The sequence below is a fragment of the Sardina pilchardus genome, chromosome 5 (assembly GCF_963854185.1).
Source record: "Sardina pilchardus chromosome 5, fSarPil1.1, whole genome shotgun sequence".
Lineage (NCBI taxonomy): Eukaryota > Metazoa > Chordata > Actinopteri > Clupeiformes > Clupeidae > Sardina > Sardina pilchardus.
In genome coordinates this window covers 36,802,057-36,818,508 of record NC_084998.1, presented here as the reverse complement: position 1 = coordinate 36,818,508, position 16,452 = coordinate 36,802,057, and the positions used below count along the sequence as shown (strand labels likewise).

At 44.7% G+C, this 16,452-nt stretch overlaps 1 long non-coding RNA gene across 1 annotated transcript; it reads right to left on the bottom strand.

The window, feature by feature from the left end:
• Positions 1–284: 284 nt before the first annotated feature.
• Positions 285–1,056, bottom strand: LOC134079695 (uncharacterized). The gene is made up of 3 exons (XR_009939124.1): positions 957–1,056; positions 441–494; positions 285–333 (listed from the first exon to the last, which is right to left on the bottom strand). It is a non-coding gene; the product is annotated as an uncharacterized LOC134079695 (long non-coding RNA).
• Between the last annotated feature and the right edge of the window lie 15,396 nt (positions 1,057–16,452).

The window sequence follows — 16,452 nt, the reverse complement described above, 5'->3', positions numbered from 1 at the left end:
CAATTATGACAAGATGCCGCCTGTATGTATCCATGGCTTAGTGCAAACTGAATTTATGACCAAACGATTTGATTCGTGCACGAAGCGCCATCTAGCGATCATTTTGTGTAAGCAACAGCCTCCCAGTCTAAGGACTCAACGGTCTTTTGACCGCCTCGCCGCGCTTTAAGTAGTTCACACCAGCACGGCGCTTCTAGTAGGTCGTCACAGCGGTCAAATGACCGGGGCGCGGCGCTTCTAGGTATAAGTGGGTCAGAACGGCGCAGCGCTTCTAGTGTTAATGAGTTGAATGTATGTAGTGTACTCCCAGTTCTGACTTCTTGTAGCATTCTCCTGGAAAAAAATATTAAAACAAAGAATAAATAAACAAACAAACAAAACAAGCTGACCGGCAAAATGACCAAATATATCAGGAGAGACAAATTGCATGAAAAACTTACATTCACTGTCAGAGCTGCTCAAAGAGATGGGGTGAGGCAATGATTTCTGTTTTTCTGTAAAAAAAAAAAGTGGACAGTAATTTCACCTACAATCACTTGTAAACCCATGTTGTTTAACTACTGTGGTGAGGAATAGGAACATAATAAGAATGGGATGGTATTATTTGCCTTTGCAGAAACAAACCAATGAGTTTAACAGGAGATAGAATTTAATTGGTGATCATATACTTGCTATACCTCATGCATGCATAAAGCCTAATCCAGACCATTTTTACAAATATTTGCTAATAATTGTGGCATGTGTTTTATGAAATATTACACACACAGGCTGCTGAGGGCAAGAGACAAGGCAATAGGTAGACCTTCTGACCACAAGGTGCAAGGTCTTTTCCAGGGTTGTCAATAATTATGGAAGTCACTGTTTGTGTGTCAATATATCAATCAATATTTGTGATGAACACCATTTAGAATCAGACAAATGTAACAGTGTTTTTTTCATTAGATCATTAAGCATACCTTTTTGAGCAGCTCTCTCTTTTCTCCCTCCACTCCGGTCACAACTATATTTGAGCCAGTTTTTGATAGAATTTTCAGCCTCTATAACAGTGGCTCCCTGCCTTTTGGCTGATTCTGTTAACAACACACACACACACACACACACACACACACACTGGACTCAGACCCACAAAATCTGTTATGCACTATGGAAGTTGCACATACCTCTGCTGTTAGTACAACAACAACTATTTATAAATTCTAGCCGTTACAGCTTTTAAACATATTATTCTCCTGCTGTGAAACAATTGTTATGCAACTTTGTATTATGGTGTAGCAACATGCAATATAATATTTAAAACAGTACCTATGACCGCTTTTGCCAAAATGAGCCCTGAAAAGGGGCTCTTGTCTCCTCTCCCTTGCCAGTTAAATTGTTTAGCAAGCTCATCAGTGATGACATGCTTCATGATGCGGTGCGCAATGTATTTTGGCGTTGTACCACCCAGGCTACAGGGATACCTTGTCTGTGTGAAAAGATAACATAACAACACACTAACATACATTACTGGCACATTGCATTATTACTTACTTACTTAATCCTCTTCTTCCCGGATGGGAAATAAGGCTTCGACGACTCGACGCCATTCATCTCGCTGTTGTGCTAGTCTCTGTGCCTCGCCCCATGTAAGCTTCATCTCCTTCAGCTCCCCTTCAACTGTTCTCCGCCAGGTGTTCTTTGGCCGCCCAGGCTTACGTTTTCCCGGTGGTGTCCATCTTAACGCTGCCTTTGGTATCCTCTCGTTTTCCATTCTTAGAACATGGCCTAGCCATCTGAGTCGCCGGAGTTTTATTTCAAGGACCACATCTCTGCATCCTGTTTTGGTGTACAGCTCCTTGTTTGTTATTTTGTTGGGCCAGAAGATTCGGCAGATTTTTCTAAGGCACCCATTGTGGAAGGCACTGATTTTATTCATGTCCCCTTTAACCACTCGCCAGCATTCAGAACCGTACATAAGGACAGATTTCACGCAGCTGTTGTAGAGCTGAATCTTGGTCCTGAGATGGTACTGTCGGGACTTCCAGATTGGCTGTAGTCTTGCGAATGCCCCACGAGCTTTTGAGAGCCTTGCTTGAATGTCTTTTTTCGCTCCATTGTCCTTGCTGATGAGGCTCCCCAGGTATGTGAAGTCCTCTGCAAACTCGAGTGGCACGCCATTGATGGTGATAGGTGTAGGGTTGGTGGTGTTTATGCACATGACTTGTGTCTTTGTGGTGTTAATGTTCAGACCTGTCTGTTTTGCATATTTACTCAGCCTATCCGTTTTCTCTTGCAGGTGATCTCTCTTTGAGGACAAGACTGCTAGGTCGTCCGCAAAGTCAAGATCCTCTAAGTGGGAGAAAGGCGTCCACTGAATTCCTCTGCGCATGTCCGATGTAGTGTTACGCATGATCCAGTCGAGGGAAACTAGGAACAGAAAGGGGGAGAGGATGCAGCCCTGCCGTACACCTGATTCTACTGGGAACCATTCAGAGAGTGTCTTGTTGTTAATGATCACACTACATTCAAAGTGGTTGTAGAACAGGCTAATCAGGGTGATAATTTTGTCCGGGATTCCATATGACCTCAGGATGTTCCAAAGGGTCTCTCTGTGCACACTGTCAAAGGCCTTTCTGAAGTCTATGAAATTGATGTATAGGGGGACATTCCACTCAATGCACTGTTCAATGATGTTTCTTAGTGCAAAGATCTGATCAATGCATCCTCTGCCTCTTCTGAAGCCGGCTTGTTCTTCCCTCAGCTTGTTGTCAATTACTGGTTCAATCCGTTTGAGGAGCACTCTGCAGAAGATCTTGCTGGGGATGGAAAGTAGTGTAATGCCACGCCAGTTGTCACAGATCTGTAGGTTGCCTTTCTTGGGAAGTTTCACAATTAGTCCCTTTTCCCAGTCACTTGGAATGGTTTCACTCTCCCAGATGGTCCTGAAGAGTTTAACCAACACTGATGTTGTGGTGACAGGGTCAGCCTTGAGCATCTCTGCTTCGATGGAGTCGATGCCTGCTGCTTTGCCACTCTTCATGGCTTTAAGAGCATCCTTGATCTCAGAGGCTGTAATTGGGCTAGTGTCGATGTCGAGGAGATCTAATGCTGGTTGAGGATTGGCTGGTGTGTCTGGTTTAGGGCAGTTTAGCTCTTCCTGAAAGTGTTGGAGCCATCTTGCTGCTTGCTCCTTTTCAGTTGTTATAACGTTCCCGTTTTTACATCTGATGGGGGCTGTCTGGCTGGTGTTTCTGCCACAGAGCTGTTTGGTTATCTTATAGACGGTCCCCAACTCTCCCCTGGCTGCGGCCTGCTCAGCTTCACACGCCATTTCCTCTACAAAAGACCGCTTGTCCTTCCTGGCACTCCTTTTGACCTCTATGTCCTTTGCCGTATAGGCCTTTTGAACCTGTTCCTGGAGTCTTGGGGACTTGGTGCTTAGCAACTTTGCTTTCAGTTGTTTCCTTTCCTCAATTTTTTGCCATGTACCAGGTGTTATCCATTTCTTGTTGTTTTTCTTCTTGTATCCCAAGATTTTAGTTGCTGCATCCACATAGGTATGCTTGATCACATCCCACTTGGTGTTAACTGGGGTATTCTCCTCTGTCATATCGGCAAGTGCTTGGAAGCGATTCCTAATTTCTAGCACAAACTGCTGTTTCGTACTTGGACACTTAAGTTTGATGGTGTCAAGTTGTTTCCTTTGCTGACTCTGTTTCTTCACCTTGCGAAGTTTCAACTTCACTGTAGCTGTTATTAGGTGGTGGTCACTGAAAACATCAGCCCCTCGGAAAGCTCTAACATCTGTAAGTGACCGTCGCCATTTTCCATTGACGATGATATGATCGATCTGGTTGAATGATCTACCACCTGGTGACCTCCATGTGAGCTTATGGATTGACTTGTGGGGGAAGATGGTACCTCCAATGACGCAGTTGTTGTTTAAACAGAGGTCTGCAAGACGTTCACCGTTGTTATTCATAACACCGCAACCGTGTTTCCCCATGGCCCTTTCGTAGTTGGTATTATCCTCTCCTACTTTCGCGTTCAGGTCTCCCGTAATCAAGAGCATGTCATGACGAGGGACTTTGGATATGACTTGGTTTAGATGTTCATACCATTCGTCCTTTACCTCGTCATCGGCTTCATTTGTTGGCGCGTAACACTGGATGATGGTAAGCTTGCAGTGTTTTGAGTTGAAGCGGGCTCTTAACATTCGGTCACTGATTGGCTCCCAATCCATCAAGGTGTTTACTTTCTCCTTGGCAATAATCAGGGCTACACCATTGGTGTTTGCATTATTACCAAACCAAAAAGCAACAGTAAGAACTTACCAGAGAACGTTTAGTGTCTCGGTTGGACAACTGGTCCTCAAGGCTTTTAATGTCAGTCATGCTCTGAAGAGGGAACTGAAAGTTGTCATCAATGGTGTCTGCTGCGTTCTCTTTTTTGGTAAGAGCTTGAAGGAGTAACGTGTTCTGCTGCACTTGGCCCTTTATCTCCTCCAGTGTCTGGTAAAGCCTGAGTTCTGAATCAGACGAACATAAGGTACATCATATTCTAAGAGTACACAGAAATGTAATCACATCAGAATAATCATTAGCTAGAAAGGCTTACAGTGTAGACCAGGCATATTCAATTGGTGGCCCAATTTCACATATAGGCCTACAGTGGACTATGGTGAATCAAGCAATATTAAGTACTGAAAATGGACACATGCCCAATGAAAATATGCAGCCAGTTTTGTTCCTTAATGCTTACCTGAATCTGACCTAAATGAATTTCTAATTGAATAGTCCTGGTGTAGACCAAGATCTGGAAGTTTATCAAGCCTGTGGCGCAATTCTCATAAACGCTATCTACTGTATGTACCTTCTTGTCTGTGATTGCATGGGGTTGCGATGGGCGGTGGAACAAATGGAGGAATAACTGGCAGTGTCTCATTTCTGGCTCCTTTAAAACCCATTGTTTTGGAGGATCTCTTTGGAGTTTTCCAGATCAATGCAGGCTACAGAAGACTTTCTAAGGATGTTTTGTACATAGTTCAGCAACTAGGCTATTTATTTATGTATTTATTTACTCATCTCTGTACTACCGCTCAGTTTGTGTTCACTTGGATATTTCCTTGTTTTCCAAGGGGAGAATAACAAACACGTTCCTATGCTGTTGAACTACAAGCTGCTGAACTACAGGTAAGTTCAGAGCCATCGCTCTAAACTGTGTGCTGATTGGTGAAACCGTAGGCGAACCGAGCTAGGCGGGTTGGGCCAGACTACTGTACGAGCCAAAATCTTTGGGTAGAAGTATGTAGGATAGCATCACCAGGCTAATCCCCCCCCCCCCTATAAATGTTCAGTTTACTACCATGGAATGGTTATAGAATCTCGATATGTCCAGGTGTGAAATAAGCCCATAGTGCGTCATTAAATAGGCTACATTTTTGTTGCAGATTTGGTGCGATTGCAAATGCCTTTCCAACCACAGCTTTGCTGCAAAGCTAATAGCTAGCATATTGTAAACAAACCATACACTTATGTATCGTATCGTGGTCAAGGTTCAATACTTGCTTTGTAATAGGTGTAATTCACTGAAAAAAAAATAAGTCAAAGGTATAGATCTATTTTTAAGGACATTACCAGTAAAACCAAAGATCATGGAATAGGCATAACCTGTAACACGTTCACGTTATCAAAAGCATAGCCTAGTAGGCTAGCGAAATTTGATCATAAATAGCTAATATAAAACCAACGAACCAACAGACATGATATGATATAATTACTTTAGTTTCCGAGTCGAATAGTTCTAGGTGTCGATAGTCCTGTAAAAAAATAATTTAGTTACAATGATGAACCAAACGGCCCCGGTACATCCAATGCTCACCTTGCCGATGTCAAGCTATCAAAGATACTTCAAAGATGTCAAGCTATCAAAGATACTTAAATACCCAAGATGAAGCAGCTCAGGCTTTTACAATGGGATGGAATTGTACACACTTCCTGTCTCCTAAATATGCGTGTCATAATGCTTCGACAGAACATTCCATTTGATGCCCTTGTGGCACAGAAAAGGTTATTGTATAATAATAATAATAATAATAATAATACATTTTATTGATATAGCGCCTTTCAAGACACCCAAGGTCGCTTCACAAATGAATTGAAAATACTGACACAAAATAGCCAGGTGCCTGACAGAGCGGCGTATTCGCACAGCGTTCCTGTACAGACATCAAGACAGACATTAGACAACCACTACAAACAATTAAAGTCAGACAAACATAGACAAACACTCAATAAGTCCAAAAAGGCAATGTTGCCGCAACATTGAGTCCTTTACGAGTCCCACCAAGGCTGCTACTGAAGAGAGCTCCAAAGCAGATCGTTGAACCCGAGAATCCCCTCCTATCCTGGCCAACGCAAATCCAAGCAGCTGCAGTCCAGCCGGCTAGCATGTCCTTCTGCACACATCCTCATCCAGAACGCTAGAGGCAGGCAGTCCGGTAGCTCCTCGGTCAAGATGTTTGACGAGTTCAGTTTAGAGCTGTCCCGATTGAAGTTCGCAGGGCCAGACGCTGAGAAGACCGCCTCGTAGTACACTCAAAACGCCTTTAGCGACACAGGTAGCAGTGCTAGGCAGTCCAGAATCTGTATGGTTGCGCTACATCATAATATATACTGTATATAATATATATATATATATATATATATATATAATGCTACATAAGAGATACATTATATCCACTATTGTATTCAAGAGAAAGAGCCTGTTAATATGGTATAACCAGAGACGGTTGAAAAAGTATATTTAAGTATCTTTGGTATAACATACAATTTATAAGGTTGAGGAGAACACACATATTTTTTTTTGTTTTTTTAAATGTAACCCCTAAAAACAAATACCAAGTAATCAAGATTAATCTAATTTTCCTTCAGTTTCTGTTGTAAATACAGAACAACCTAGAGTGTATTTGAGACTCACAATGTTGTCATCTACTCAGTGAAAAAAAAACCCAATCAATTCATCACCTTTCTTTCAGAAGTTATAATCAATTTACTCATAACTGAAGTTGCAGTAACAACTAGAATTTGTAAAGGGTAGAATGTTTTCATTCCCCGATTTGACATTTGCCCCAAAAATACAGATAATGGCCCTGTAACAAAAAATCAGATGTTTTACCATCTAAGCAAGATACAACGCTTAATATGGGGGCTAAATCAAATGTGTGGAGGAAAGGCAAAATGTAACTGTTGTCATTTATTTGGATTTTATTTTGTAATTTTCCATTGGTTTAACTGGCAATATAAAAGGGACTTTTATTTTGAAACTTCTACTGAGCTGCCGTAACGAGAGTTCATGAGTCAGAAGCATGCAGGCTCCGTATGTGTTACATGTTGAGAACTAAATTAAGAGATATTGAAGATATGAAGGCGTCAAGATGATTTCCTTTCGTAGCATGCAGCCAACGAGGTAATTTGTCTGTCTGTATTTTACTTTCTTTATGTATTATTTCATGGCTAATAAGCTAACATGAGTTTATGTGTTTAATACTGTGTATTATTAGTTTTCACGGTTTTGACTTGGAGAGAAGACTTCAATAAACCAGTAAAGGAAACCACTTGTGTTTGCCGTGCTTGAGAGGGAGTTACAGTGAAAACTCGGACTGTTCATCGACGCAAGTGGGTGATTCAGCAAGCCGAAGAAGACTTAACTAGCTAGCTAGCTAGCCTAGCAGGTAAAGATAGATAGATAGATAGATAGATAGATAGATAGATAGATACTTTGTTGATCCCCAAGGGGAAATAGGACATCTCAGACTCAAAAAATGATATGGATCCAAATTACATGTACAAATATAAGTTCATGGTCTTGTAGCTATATCTTTTGTCGGACATAGAAAACTTTAATCATAGCTCCATCTTTACCTGGTGCTGTGCTGCTGGTAGCGCCGTCCTCCTCCACTGAGGTAACGTTAATGAAAACGTCATCCTCGTCGACATCTTCCTCTGGATCTTCCTCGGGGTCTCCGGAGTCCAGGATGTCCCCTTCTTGAGGACAAAATGATGGCCGGTCTGCCAGAACTGCCTCAAGTTCGTCGTAAAATGGACATGTCGTCCTATTCCGTCCCGACTTGTTGTTGTGGTCTTTAGTCTTTCGGTAGGCGGTCTTCAAATTTTTTATTTTTCGCTGACATTGTTGCCAGCTGCGGTCGTAGCCCTCAGCCCTCAGTCGTTGAGCTATCTGCTCATACACTGCTCTGTTTCGGTACGATTCGTCCAGTTTCCTTTGTATAGACGCCTCGGCCCAAATGGCGAGTAAACTTTTAGTTTCGGAATTACTAAAGTTGTCCATTATAGTACAAGAAAACAACTGAAGAGATGGGAGCTGTTCGTTCGCTCTTTTGAAGCTTGTTGATAGAACGCGGTACAATGTATCATTCTATTGGTCTATCACGTCATGGTCGAAGACGCATAAGGACGGATTGAGCGTTCACACTACAGAACATATGTGGATACATGCGTCTTAAACCACCTCCACATGTGGTTAACAAAATCAGATTCCAAACAGTTTTGGTCATTGTTCACACCAGTCTTTAGAACGAAACACTTGCAATCAGATTTGCCCAAGACGCATTGTAATGACTAGTGTGAACAGGCTCTAAGACCTTCTAATTTCAAGCTATGAAGGAAAAGTGAAGACACGTTTACTTTTCATATTTCATGACAGTTGGCTGAGACGGCCTAAACGTGCACTCGTGGAAACTTTTTTCAAAATCCACTTTGGGCTTGTAAGATGTTGTAAAGTGACTTTCTGTCACAATGCAGTACATGCACCTCAACACCCAACTTCATGAACACCACATCAGAGTGAATGATGCGACTGAACCGCGTGCGCTGGAGCCACCAGTGAGCGGCCAGTAGCTCATTGAGGCCCCTTGTGTTGTATGCGCTTGGTTTCAAGCTTCTAAGACCTTCCAATTTCAAGCTATGAAGGAAAAGTGAAGACACGTTTACTTTTCATATTTCATGACAGTTGGCTGAGACGGCCAAAACGTGCACTCGTGGAAACTTTTTTCAAAATCCACTTTGGGCTTGTAAGATGTTGTAAAGTGACTTTCTGTCACAATGCAGTACATGCACCTCAACACCCAACTTCATGAACACCACATCAGAGTGAATGATGCGACTGAACCGCGTGCGCTGGAGCCACCAGTGAGCGGCCAGTAGCTCATTGAGGCCCCTTGTGTTGTATGCGCTTGGTTTCAAGCTTCTAAGACCTTCCAATTTCAAGCTATGAAGGAAAAGTGAAGACACGTTTACTTTTCATATTTCATGACAGTTGGCCGAGACGGCCAAAACGTGCACTCGTGGAAACTTTTTTCAAAATCCACTTTGGGCTTGTAAGATGTTGTAAAGTGACTTTCTGTCACAATGCAGTACATGCACCTCAACACCCAACTTCATGAACACCACATCAGAGTGAATGATGCGACTGAACCGCGTGCGCTGGAGCCACCAGTGAGCGGCCAGTAGCTCATTGAGGCCCCTTGTGTTGTATGCGCTTGGTTTCAAGCTTCTAAGACCTTCCAATTTCAAGCTATGAAGGAAAAGTGCCAAAAAGCTCATGAAAAGGCTATCGAATGTTAGAAGCCCCAAGAAGGGCACTCCTCCTGCAAAGAAACAACGTTGTGATGTCGGGGAAATAACTACAAGTGACTACGACGGGGATTCAAGTGCTTCTACAGTCATTCTTGAGCGGTCCCCAGTCAGAGCCAGCACCCCAATTCAACACCTGGATAGCAGTGATGAAGGTATGTATCAAACCTAATACACTTTGTTTACACAAGTTTTTGTAGGAAATAGCAGCTAGTCTCAAGTTGTCAAGTTGAGATGAATGGGAGAGATTGCTATGCTCAATTTTCAAACAAAAGAAAACAGGCCATGGGTAAGTGGCCTTGCAAAAGTTTAAGTCCAGGGATGTTAGTATTCGAACAATGCAATAATGTATGAAGAAAAAAAGGGGGAAACCTAATATTTTTTTACACCTCTAACCCTTTTAAAAATATATTATTCCTGTAGGTGGTTCAGGTGACGTCTTGGACAGCCCGAAAAGCCAGGCAAGGCACTACAAGACACTGCAAGAGATTTGCCGGTCCAAGAAGCCAAACAAAGCTTCAGTAACCCATCTGCTGAACTTGGAGTTTGAGTCAAGAAGACACTTTATAACCTCTGACACTATCAAAGAGCAAGACCGACCCATCAAGATTCTGGAGGCATATTCTTGTTTCAAAGACTTGGATCATGTAAGTAAATCCCCTCGTAACCAGACCTTTTTGTAGCTTTCAGTACATGATTTGGGGTCAATAGGGGCCTTTAACCATTAGGTTTTAATTGAAGAGACATCATGCATCAACCTGTTGGACGGACTGGTAGTGGAAATAATTTACACATGTTTTTGAATATCCTTCAGGTCCTAGATGAGTTGCAAAGGATAATACAGCCAAACAATGCCCACTATGTCTCAGAGATGAGAGATAGATGGAACGACTTCTATTCAAAGGTCCAATTTTATGGGGTGATGAAAAAAGTGATGAAACCCCCTAAAACGTTGGATGGAGGTGAGGTCACTCTATACCTTGATTTGTCCAAGTTTATATTTTGAGATCTCATGACGAGTGGTTACTCATACTGCTTTGTGTTGTGCTTTCTTTCAAAATAGTGGAACATGCCACTGCTGTGTTCAGAGCCCTGCCACTGCTCTTCCCATCCAGCACTACGCCACCTAAGAGGCTGGGCGCAAGCAGCGAGGCTGTTTTCCATGTCCTTACGGTGAGACTTAGTATTTATTTTTTCAGTTCTATTTTGTGGTAAGCCTCTGTCATTTATGTGTTGCAGTGACCTAATTGTTGTGTTTTTCTTTGGAAGAATCCCAGTCCAGGACAAGGTTTTTGTTTCTTGTGATTTCCTAAACTTACGCCCTTGTCATCTAGGCTTCAGAAGACCCTGATGCATACTTGCGTCAGCGACCCCTGTCCTGTCCAGTTGTGCTCGTCTGTGAGGATAACTGCATGATCGCCATTGGAAACACACCAGTGACCACCTTTGACAGAAAGAAGTTTCATGAAGGCCTGCTCTACTGCTTGGGGTACTACTACTGCCTGCACCTGACTTACCCAAAATGTATTTCCACACTGCTCTCAGTCCTTCAAACGGAGGTTCTCCAGGACTCCCTCCATGATGGAGATTTGACGGCTTCATACAAAAAGGCCATGGCGGAGTGGAGGTCCTTCATTGAGTGAATTTGAGAGTGAGGCCCATGTAATGTTGGCCACACGTTTGCTGAGGTCCTTGGTCCTCCTGAGTTTTTTTTTGTGTGTGTGTTAAGAGACCCGTGTAAAAGACTGTCAACAGACTGTTTCTGTCAAATACTCAAACCAGCAGCTGTGTTTTTTGTGTTTTTTTTTTTATTGCTTGCTGCTTATCTTCTCTAGTGCAACATGGTACCTGCTGTATACAGCCTACTCTGATTTTTCCATGCCGGTTCACACAATAAAGAAATGCTAAAAACAAGATGCTTCTGGTGCTTTAATTTGAGACAAATTAGCTGATTTTTGTTGTGCTGTTTTAAGATATTGTGTCTTGTTTTAAACTTTTTTGGCTAGTTATTAAAATAATTTTAAGGTATTAATTCTTAAAGTCAGCTCAATTAATATAATAAAATGCTTATTTTAAGAATATTTTGGCTAGTTGTTTATCTTATTTCAAGACATATATTCTGACAGTCAGCTAATTAAGAGACTACATGTCTCATTTTAAGTTACTTTGTCTTAATTAAATATGATTGTATTGCTTGTAGTAAGCTCAGTTTGCTCAAATTCTAGCCTTTTTGTCTAGTTTTATATCACATTACGATTTTCCAGTGGCTAGACTTTTTTGCTAGTTTTAATAATTCTAACCTAGTAAATTTTGCTTACCCCATTGGCAGATTTTTTTGCTCAATACAAGATAATTTGGCTAGATTTAGGAATATTAGGCTTATTTCTAGAAGGGCCTTTTTTGCAGTAGTCGGCACTAGTGAGCACTAGTGAGCACTAGTCGGCACTAGTGGGCACTAGTCGGCACTAGTCAGCACTAGTGAGCACTAGTCGGCACTAGTGAGCACTAGTCGGCCCTAGTGAGCACTAGTGGGCAAGAGTCGGCACTAGTGAGCACTAGTCGGCTATAGTCGGCACTAGTCGGCACTAGTGGGCACTAGTCGGCACTAGTGAGCACTAGTCGGAACTGGTCTGCACTAGTCGGCACTGGTCGGCACTAGTGGGCACTGGTCGGCACTAGTCCGCACTAGTGGGAACTAGTCGGCATTAGTCGGCACTAGTCAGCACTAGTCAACACTAGTCAGACTCAGCAATAGTCAGCACTAATCAACACTAGTCAGACTCAGCACTAGTCAACACTAGTCAGCACTAGTCAACACTAATCAGCACTAGTCAACAATTATCAGCACTAGTCAACACTAGTCAGCACTAGTCAGACTCAGCACTAGCCAGACTCAGCACTAGTCGGCACTAGTCGGCACTAGTCAGCACTAGTCAGTACTAGTCAGCACTAGTCAACACTAGTCAGACTCAGCACTAGTCAGCACTAGTCAGCACTAGTCAGCACTAGTCAACACTAGTCAGCACTAGTCGACACTAGTCAGCACTAGTCAGCACTAGTCAACACTAATCAACACTAGTCAGACTCAGCACTAGCCGGACTCAGCATTAGTCGGCACTAGTCAGCACTAGTCAACACTAGTCAGCACTAGTCAGACTCAGCACTAGCCAGACTCAGCACTAGTCAGCACTAATCAACACTAGTCAGCACTAGTCAGCACTAGTCGACACTAGTCGACACTAGTCAGCACTAGTCAGTACTAGTCAGCACTAGTCAACACTAATCAACACTAGTCAGACTCAGCACTAGTCAACACTAGTCAGCACTAGTCAACACTAATCAGCACTAGTCAACACTAGTCAGCACTACTCAGACTCAGCACTAGCCAGACTCAGCACTAGTCGGCACTAGTCGGCACGGCACTAGTCGGCACTAGTGAGCATTAGTCAACACTAGTCGGCACTACTGAGCACTAGTGGGCACTAGTCGGCACTAGTGGGCACTAGTGGGCACTAGTCGGCACTAGTGAGCACTAGTCAACACTAGTCGGCACTAGTGAACACTAGTGGGCACTAGTCGGCACTAGTCGGCACTAGTGAGCACTAGTGAGCACTAGTGGGCACTAGTCGGCACTAGTCGGCACTAGTGAGCACTAGTGGGCACTAGTGAGCACTAGTTGGAACTGGTCTGCACTAGTCGGCACTGGTCGGCACTAGTGGGCACTGGTCGGCACTAGTGGGAACTAGTCGGCACTAGTCGGCACTAGTCGGCACTAGTCGGCACTAGTCAACACTAGTCAGACTCAGCAATAGTCAGCACTAATCAACACTAGTCAGACTGAGCACTAGTCAACACTAGTCAGCACTAGTCAACACTAATCAGCACTTGTCAACAATTATCAGCACTAGTCAACACTAGTCAGCATTAGTCAGACTCAGCACTAGCCAGACTCAGCACTAGTCGGCACTAGTCGGCACTAGTCAGCACTAGTCAGTACTAGTCAGCACTAGTCAGCACTAGTCAACACTAGTCAGACTCAGCACTAGTCAGCACTAGTCAGCACTAGTCAACACTAGTCAGCACTAGTCAACACTAGTCGACACAAGTCAGCACTAGTCAGCACTAGTCAAAACTAATCAACACTAGTCAGACTCAGCACTAGCCAGACTCAGCACTAGTTGGCACTAGTCGGCACGGCACTAGTCGGCACTAGTGAGCATTAGTCAACACTAGTCGGCACTACTGAGCACTAGTGGGCACTTGTCAGCACTAGTCGGCACTAGTGGGCACTAGTCGGCACTAGTCGGCACTAGTGAGCACTAGTCAACACTAGTCGGCACTAGTGAGCACTAGTCGGCACTAGTGAGCACTAGTGGGCACTAGTCGGCACTAGTCGGCACTAGTGAGCACTAGTGGGCACTAGTCGGCACTAGTCGGCACTAGTGAGCACTAGTGGGCACTAATGAGCACTAGTGGGCACTAGTCGGCACTAGTCGGCACTAGTGAGCACTAGTGAGCACTAATCAGCACTAGTCAACACTAATCAGCACTAGTCAACACTAATCAGCACTAGTCAGACTCAGCACTAGCCAGACTCAGCCGGCACTAGTGAGCACTAGTCGGCACTAGTCTGCACTAGTCTGCACTAGTGGGCACTAGTCTGCACTAGTGAGCACTAGTGGGCACTAGTGAGCACTAGTGGGCACTAGTCGGCACTAGTGAGCACTAGTGAGCACTAGTGGGCACGAGTGGGCACTAGTCGGCACTATTGGGTACTAGTGGGCACTAGTGAGCACTAGTCGGCACTAGTCAGCACTAGTCGGCACTAGTCAACACTAGTCGGCACTCGTCGGCACTATTGAGCACTAGTGAGCACTAGTCGGCACTAGTCGGCAGTAGTCAACACTAGTCGGCACTAATGAGCACTAGTCAGCACTAGTGAGCACCAGTGAGCGGTAGTCTTCACTAGTGGGCACTAGTGAGCACTAGTCGGCACTAGTCGTCAATAGTCGGCACTAGTGGGACTAGTCGGCACTAGTGGAAACTATTTGGCACTAATGGGCGCTAGTGGGCACTAATGAGCACTAGTCGGCACTAGTCGGCACTATTGAGCACTAGTTAGCAGTAGTCGGCACTAGTCGGCACTTGTCAACACTAGTCGGCACTAGTGAGCACTAGTCAGCACTAATGAGCACCTGTGAGCGGTAGTCAGCACTTTTGGGCACTAGTGGGCACTAGTGAGCACTAGTGGGCACTAGTGAGCACTAGTCGGTACTAGTCGTCAATAGTCGGCACTAGTGGGACTAGTGGGCACTAGTGAGCACTAGTGGGCACTAGTGGGCACTAGTCGGCACTAGTGGGCACTAGTCGGCACTAGTGAGCACTAGTGGGCACTAGTGGGCACTAGTCGGCACTATTGGGGACTAGTGGCCACTAGTGGGCACTAGTGAGCACTAGTCGGCACTAGTCGGCACTAGTCGGCACTAGTCAACACTAGTCGGCACAAGTCGGCACTAGTGAGCACTACTGAGCACTAGTGGGCACTAGTGGGCACTAGTCGGCACTAGTCGGCACTATCGAGCACTAGTCGGCACTAGTCGGCACTATCGAGCACTAGTCGGCACTAGTCGGCACTATCGAGCACTAGTCGGCACTAGTGAGCACTAGTGGGCACTAGTCGGCACTAGTGAGCACTAGTGAGCACTAGTGGACAGTAGACGGCACTAGTCGGCACTAGTGAGCACTAATGGGCACTAGTGAAAACTAGTGGGCACTAGTCGGCACTATTGGGCACTAGTGAGCACTAGTGGGCACTAGTCGGCACTAGTGAGCACTAGTGAGCACTAGTCGGCACTAGTCAGCACTAGTCGGCACTAGTGAGCACTAGTGAGCACTAGTGGGCACTAGTGGGCACTAGTCGGCACTAGTGAGCACTAGTGAGCACTAGTCGGCACTAGTCAGCACTAGTCGGCACTAGTGAGCACTAGTCGGCACTAGTGAGCACTAGTCGGCACTAGTCGGCACTAGTGAGCACTAGTCGGCACTATTGAGCACTAGTCAGCAGTAGTGAGCACTAGTCGGCACTAGTCGTAATAGTGAGCACTAATCGGCACTAGTCGGCACTAGTCAACACTAGTCGGCACTAGTCGGCACTAGTGACTCAGACTCAGCACTAGTCAACACTAGTCAGCACTTGTCAACACTAATCAACACTAGTCAGACTCTGCACTAGTTGGCACTAGTGAGCACTAGTGAGCACTAGTCGGCATTAGTCAGACTCAGCACTAGTCAGACTCAGCACTAGTCAACACTAGTCAGCACTAGTCGGCAGTAGTCAGCACTAGTCAGCACTAGTCGACACTAGTCGAGACTAGTCAGCACTAATCAGTACTAGTCAGCACTAGTCAACACTAATCAACACTAGTCAGACTCAGCACTAGTCAGACTCAGCACTAGTCAACACTAATCAGCACTAGTCAACACTAATCAGCACTAGTCAACACTAATCAGCACTAGTCAGACTCAGCACTAGCCAGACTCAGCCGGCACTAGTGAGCACTAGTCGGCACTACTCTGCCCTAGTCGGCACTAGTGGGCACTAGTCGGCACTATTGAGCACTAGTCGGAACTGGTCTGCACTAGTCGGCACTGGTCGGCACTAGTGGGCACTGGTCGGCACTAGTCAGCACTAGTGGGAACTAGTCGGCACTAGTCGGCACTAGTCAGCACTAGTCAACACTAGTCAGACTCAGCAATAGTCAGCACTAATCAACACTAGTCAGACTCAGCACTAGTCAACACTAGTCAGCACTAGTCAACACTA